Consider the following 7,339-nt stretch of genomic DNA (forward strand, 5'->3'; position numbering starts at 1 on the left):
TTTCTTAAAAATTTTTTTTGTCTTTTAATTAATTTACTCTTTTATTGATCATTGGTTTTCTGTTGTTGTTTTTTTGTCATCACTGTGTTCTCACCCATCGCCTATCTTGCTATGGTTTGATTTTTGGTGCATATTATTATCTCAACAGATCTATCTAGATAAGATAGGCTGGAAGAATAGGCTGGAGGAGAAAACAACAGGACCAATGGTTCCCGGGGACATGGGAGAGAGAGAGGAGGGGGTAAGGAGGTGATGCTGACCAATCCAGCGACAGGGGAGCAACAAGTAATCCAAAATCCGTCGCAAGGAGGGTGTGAGAAGCCTGGTAGGTATTCAGCAAGGGCAATGTAACCAAGAGAAATTACTCAAACCCAAGTGAAAGCTGAGCATGATAGTCGGACAAGAGGAAAGTAAAAGTAAATAGAGGAAAGAACTAGGTGACAAAGGGTATTTCTAGAGGTCTACATACTGGCATGTACATATGTAAATATATTTATACAGGAGGGTTCGTAAATAGATCAACGTGCATATATTTATAGACTTAGTATTAAGGCAGTAGATGGACATTGCCAAATACTTACTCAATGCAAGAACACGTTATATTAAATTGGCATTCCATGATGAACACCTTCCCAACATGATGGTTGAAGAAAAATGTGTGCACTAGCAAATGTGGTGAAGAAAGCTGATGGTGCCTGGCTATCAAAAGTTATAGCATCTGGGATCTTACAGGCTTGAAAATAAAGAAGCGGCCATCTAGCTCAGAAGCAACAAAGCCCACATGGAGGAAGCACACCAGCCTGTGTGACCATGAACTGTTGAAGGGATCAGATATCAAGCATCAAAGAACACAAAAATCATGTCATTGTAAATGAGGGTGAGTGCAGAGTGGAGACTCAAAGCCCATTGGTAGGTAACTGGACACCCCCTTCCTGAAGGGATGTGGGGACGAGATAAGCCAGTCAGGGTGCAGGGTAGCAACAATGAAACATGTTTCCTCTAGTTCCTAAATGCTTCCTCCCCCCACTATCATGATCCAAATTCTACTTTACAAATCTGGCTAGACAAGGGGATGTACAGAGAGATCGCCTTGGAGATTGGGTGGATGTTCCCACAGTAGCGTGGAGCCTCACAAGTGGTGGTCAGGCGTTTCCCACAGTCACTTGTAGGACCTCAGGATTTAGGCTGGGGATGCCCCCACTTTTTATAGGGGAGAACAACCTGTGGCTTAGTGTGTGGGAGAGGACCAGCGTGAATTCCCCAGCTGCTTGCCACACCAATAAGTGGGGGGTGGGAGCTCCCTCAGTTGGGCCTTCAGGTTTGCCCTAGGCAGAGGGGAGTGGCCTGGAGACAGCTATTGTCTTGTGATGGGAAAGAGAGTGAAAGGAGAGGAAAAAGAGAGAAAGAGGAAGACACAGACTGGGGCAATAATGCCAACCAGACTGACAACCACTCACCCACAGACAACTAAAATGCACAGAGTAAACAAAGGTGACAACAGTAAAAAAAAAAAAAAAAGAAAGAAAACAACTAAAAAGGAGAACCAAATCTGTGGAGGCTGTGGTAGGAAGTAGAGAAGAGCTAGATGGAGCGGAGAAAAGCAGAAAACCTGTAAGAAGAGCCCAATAAAAGGAAAAAGAGAGAAGAGAAAAGGAAGGAGGAGGAGAGAGTATTTTTTAAATGGTTAAAGAAATAACTGACCCTGTGTTATGCTGTGTGTAGCTCTGACTCGTCCTGTGTGCAGTACTGTCTTAGGGGTCAGGCTGCCCACTAGGAGGACAGGGTTGCCCTAGGCAGAGTGTAGGGCTCTGGAAACCAGCAGTGGTATGTGCAAGCAATGAGAGGGAGCAGAGAGAATCGTACAAGCTAAGAGAGAGGTGAAGAAAGCAAAGACAGAAAGAGGAAAGAAAGAAAAAGAGAATAAAGAGAAAGAAGGAAATAAATCCAACTGAGTTCACTAAGGTTGGCTGTGATGGTAAAGAGCAAGGAGAGAGAGAAGGAGGAAATAAAGTATAAAGTAGTAGCTGATCCCTGATTGCTTGGATGAGGGGCCAGAGGGGTTTAGACACTGCTCCAACATGGCAGGTCAGTGTGCCCTTTTAATGCCGGGACCCAGTGGTGCTGGGCAGAATTGCCCTAGTTGACGAGATCACCTTAGGGGCATGACGGAGGTTTCTTCAACGGTGCAGCGCACTGTAGGTGTTTGTCCCAGGTGCCTTGTGTGGTGTACAGCACTCCCACACAGGGCAGGCTGGAGTGCCTCCTGCTATTTGGGTTGATTTGCCCTAAGCGGAGGGAAGTGACCTGGAAGCCTTTAGTGGCATATGAGAGGAGAGAGTGGGAGAGAAGAGGAAAAAGAGGGGAAAAGGGGAAAAAAAGAGGGATAAAGAAGAAAGCGAGTAAATAAAAGCCCAACACCAACCTGAGCACGTTGAAACTGAGTGCGGTGGAAAAGTTAGAAGGGCTAGTGAATAAAGTGAGAATAAGTAGAGCAGTGGGATAGGAGGTAATGATACTTGATCACCTGTCCTTGAGGCCAGAGGAATTCCAACTCTTCCTCAAGGTCACAGGGTCATGGACTTGTAAGGTCTCTCTCTCTGGCCTAAATTCCAACCCCAGTCCTTGGCTCCCCGCGAGAAAAATTTCATGCGGAAGCCGGGCTCGTGATCCAAGTGAATTTAATGAGAGTTAAAAGAAGCTTCAGGTTTTACAAGGCACCCATAGGATTCCTTTGACCATGGGGCCTGGCAGAGACTGCCTCAGGTCATGCAAGGATCTCTCTCCTCCCAGGAAGACGACCTGGACCACCCCTCTCCCTTCTGGTTCCTGCCTTTTCAAGGGTTCCCGGGGAGGCTGGTGAAGGACCCCAGGTCAATCCCATTGGCTGAACTGCAATCATCTGGCCCAGGTGGGCTGCTCCAGGTGCAACATCCATCGGAGCCCACGGGCAGGAAAATCCAGCTTTCCTATGCTGGCTCTCCTGGGCATGCGTTAATGGACTTTCCCATCCCTGATGTAGGGTTCCACAGATGCTGTGTGAGATTACTTCAAAAGCAAGATCGCGCCCGTGGCCAGGGGTCACTTGGGTGCTGGAGTACCTGCCTTGTGCTGCATGTAGCACTGCAGCAGGGGCTGGGAGGGGGCACTGGGGGGCTCCCTCAGCCCCGTCTAGGGCTCCAAGACCGGCAGGGCCTCCCCAGCTATATGCAGAATCACTGAGAGGGAAGCTTGTTGTCCTATCTAGACTGCTGATGCTTCCTAGATCAGAGGATTTTCTTTTTTATCCCTCTGGCCAGCTAGAATGAAATTGTCTCCCACAGTCTCTGGGCTACAGCTCAGTGCTGTTTAAGGCTGACACTGCTACAGCGGGTCTTTGTTATGGTAAAAGCTGCCAGGCCCTGTGGCTGAGTTCTGGCATTCCTTAGCTAGGTTGCTTCTTATGCTGATTTATGTTAAGGGACTCCCCATGTGGTGCTTGGAGCTGAGCAACCAGACTTGGGTTTGAGTTTTAAACCAATCATTTATGTTTCACCCTTAAAAAAAATTCTACTTGTGATGTGCTCAGATTTGGTGGCTGTCAAGCTGACCCCCAGAGGGGGAGATGCAGCTTATCAGGGGGGTTGTTTACTAGTCGGCCAATTGGAACTAAATTTGCTCCCTGGACTCCCGACTTTCTGCCTTTTTCTCCCACACCATGATCTTCCTAAGGTAATAATATATTTTTTCTTCTACTCTAAATTATGGCTACCCACCACCAACCCCTGACCGTGAGCTCAAGGCATCCAACCGCATGGAGAGCTCAGTGTGGGGTTCCCCTCGTGTCTGAGATTCTGCCCCCTCTCAGGGCGTCCACCTGCAGGGATCCCTGCTCCAGGCAAGGGCATATCTGGCGCCTGCCACTTCGTCAAAATTATAGTGCTGCTTTAAAGCATTCTTGGTTTGCTTTGTGAGTGGAAATCCCACAAAAGAAGGGGTTCAGGAGAAACCCTGTTACCCTAGTTCTAATTTCAGAACTCCACCTCCCCGTTTCCTTCACCTAATTTCCTATTTTTCTGGTCTGGCAGCAGGAGCTCCAGATAGATGGGTCCTATCTGGTTGCCATTTTCTCTGAATCCCTCCATCTATTTTTTTTTACACTCTTAAAAAGTACAAAACATTTACTCTACAAGCGCAAACAGATTTTCAAAAGCAGGGAAAAACCTGAACGTTCAGTACATGGTTCAATCGTCTTTTCATCTCTGCGCCCTAACTATGCTGAGCTCCATGGAACTGCATGGAGGGGAGCTATTCTGGCGTCATCGAGCCAAGTGAGTGTTTTGAATTACCTCAAGTGAATATTTGACTGGAAAGCATAGGGTGTAAAAAAACCCTGAAATCAGATGGTGCACATCTATCACAAAGAACAGGGCCTTGTACTTAAACCTTTTTTCTGAAAATAAGCAGCCATCTAAGTGAGATGTCAACTAAGTTCGCCCAGAACAAGCAGCACAGCCAGTGTGATGCCAGGGTGATAAATAATAGAATCTCAATCTGCAGGTATGAACAAGAATCAGAGCTTAAGTTCGGAACACCCAGTTTGCAAAAGGACTCAAATACACATGCGGGGTGAATTCCCTCTGACCACAGCCCATGGACATGAACAGATACAGTTAAGTTCAAATGTAACACCTGATCATTTGATCTCTTCAGACTAATTTTAATTTGGTTCCAGTTTTTAGTATTTTTCACTTTCTGTTCGATTGAGGTTTTTCTCTCTTTTATCATTGTTAGTTTTTCTTTTCTACTTGTTTCTTGATTTTGTTTTGTATTTTTTTTTAATACATATGAAATCCAGGAGAGGTAAATCCAGAGAGACACTAACAGAATTAACAATCTCCTAGGGACAGGCAGGAAAGATTTGGGGGAGTGAGGGGGGGGCTAACAAAAATGAATATAAAAGAAGGAAATGTTGTAAACCTGATTGTGGTGACGATTACACAAATCTTAATATGACTGAAGTATTGAATGATATATGTGAATTATATGAGAATTAAAATAAAACAAAAGCTGAGGTCAGAGATAGGGCAGCAATTTAACCCTGAATCTCTTGGTGAAGATTGAATGTCATTTTGTGCCAAGAGCCCATTTTTCCACTCATGAAGTTTGGGGAACCGGCCATGCTCCTTCATCACTGTTCTTACCTCAATAAATGGGTACAGTTCACTCTTCTCCCTTTTCTTCTCTGTCACATACTTTGCAGCAGTCAGGGGAACAGAACTTACAGTCCTGAAAGGGATCCATGAGTGTTAATCCAGGTAGACTAGAGAAACAAATCCACACTCATATGTGTATAGGAAAGACCTTTATATACAAGAACAGTTGTATATTGAGAAAGCATTCCAGCCCAACCAAGATCAAGTCCATAAGTCCAATATTAGCCCATGTCTGATATCAATCTATAATGTTCTCTTCAGACTCATGAAACACCTTCAATGACCCCAAATGCAGGAAGATCACAGGTCAGTAGTTGCAAAGTCTTCTGCATCCAGTGGTGGTAGAAGCATCTCAGCTTTGGCAGGGTCTCCATGTGGCTCCTCCAGTTCCCAGGGCATGGGTTCTATCAGTGTGGTGCCATGTGTCTTGTTAGTAGGACATCTCTCAGGGAATGAGCAGAAAGATAGTCTGCTGCCTCCAAGGAGGAAAGACCAGATTTCCCAGAACCCTGACGGGAAGGCCAGGCCCACAAAGAGGCCTCATTGGCCATAACCCAATAGAGAGACTAGAGTCTACCCCTTCACTCTTAATCCTCTCAAGTCCCAAATTGACACCAGATTGTATAACTACAACAGACTACCCCTTGTCCATTTGACATTTTCACAAAATTCTTTAGCCGTATATAATTTCAAAACAATAATAGAATCATATCAGTATCTAACAGTATAATATGAAAATGCATACATTTCACTCCGTGCCACCCTCCTTTAAACATAATATTCTGTAAGTGATGAAACAAAAATATCCTATGCTTAACAATTGCAGGTAAGGTACACCCACATATTAATCCTATAATTCTATGAATATATTCCAGTATCTATGAAATCTTGTAAGCTAGCCACTTCACGCCTTTATCTGGCCCATTTTGGCTATCCAGTTTCTCTACTGCCTACTTCCATCAACCCAGTGCTCTGAGGAGACAATCATATTCTTCAATATAAAGAGTCTTCATGCCAGTTGGAACCTTGTGAAGTCCACATCCACAAGAAAGTCAAAGCAGGACAGTTCGTCTATACAGTCTGCAGCAGTATACACCAGTGCACAGGCTCAACATTCTTCTCTTCATCTGGTCGGGTTCGGGTCAAGTCAATGTGGGCTCCCTCTCTTGGCCTCACCTCAGTGTCCATTGGTCGCATTGCCTTTAGGCCTTGGCCCCATCACCAATTCTCCACAACTCTAGTCCCCTCAGAGTAGGTCATGGACTTCAAACGAGTCAACCTGCTCTCATCTTCTTCTCTACTGCCTGTAAACCAGGTCCACGAGTGTCAGTGGTCAGAATGGACCCGCTGCTCTATTGCTGCTATTCTGCCACTTTCACTCAACAAGCAGATCCAGGTGGTCACCTAGCAATCATTTCAGGCTTCTACAGGCTCCCTTGAATGTTCAGTACTAGAAAGGAGTTTCTTCAGGCTTTGAGATTTTTTCCAGTTTCTGACAAAAACCACTAGTCAAAATTCAAATATTACAAAAGTTCCCTATTAATGCACATGAAGCTCTTCCTCACAGTGGGAGCAGTGCACAGAAACGGACCTTGATGCTGGGCTGCTCTGTGCGTGCTTTGGTCAGTTGGGAGCTGCTGATTCACAGATTCACTTCACGTGGATGAAGATGCTTGTTTGCTTCACCGTGAGTTTATCGCGCTTCAACAGAGAAGAACCCTGTTCTTGGGTTTTGCCTCTGCCTTGCTCCTAGCACCGCTGGAATAGAAAGATTACAAATGATTTTTTTGTTGTTGTTTTAAAAAACAGAAAAGAAATGCCGTGTACCTGCTAGGTAAGTAGAGGCAGAACTGAGGGTGGTCGCTGTGCATGCCAAACCTCCTCCCCATCACAGACAGTTGAAAGCTGCTTCAGGCTGGAAAGATGCACACATTTAGGTCCTTGTGACAGGAAGCAGGTCAGCCTGGGCGGGCCCCCATCTAGACCAGGTGGGCTTAATTCAGTCAATGGGGTCAAACAGTACCGTCAGCCATGCCTACCAACAGGGTATGGGTGGGGGCCTCAAACCAGCTGTCATGCAACCCAGCGCGCGTGGGCTGTCCAGTCCGCCCCCACCCCCCACGAGCATATTTGCCTCTTCTATCCTT

This window comes from Tenrec ecaudatus, unplaced genomic scaffold (assembly GCF_050624435.1).
Source record: "Tenrec ecaudatus isolate mTenEca1 unplaced genomic scaffold, mTenEca1.hap1 Scaffold_202, whole genome shotgun sequence".
Classification (NCBI taxonomy): domain Eukaryota; kingdom Metazoa; phylum Chordata; class Mammalia; order Afrosoricida; family Tenrecidae; genus Tenrec; species Tenrec ecaudatus.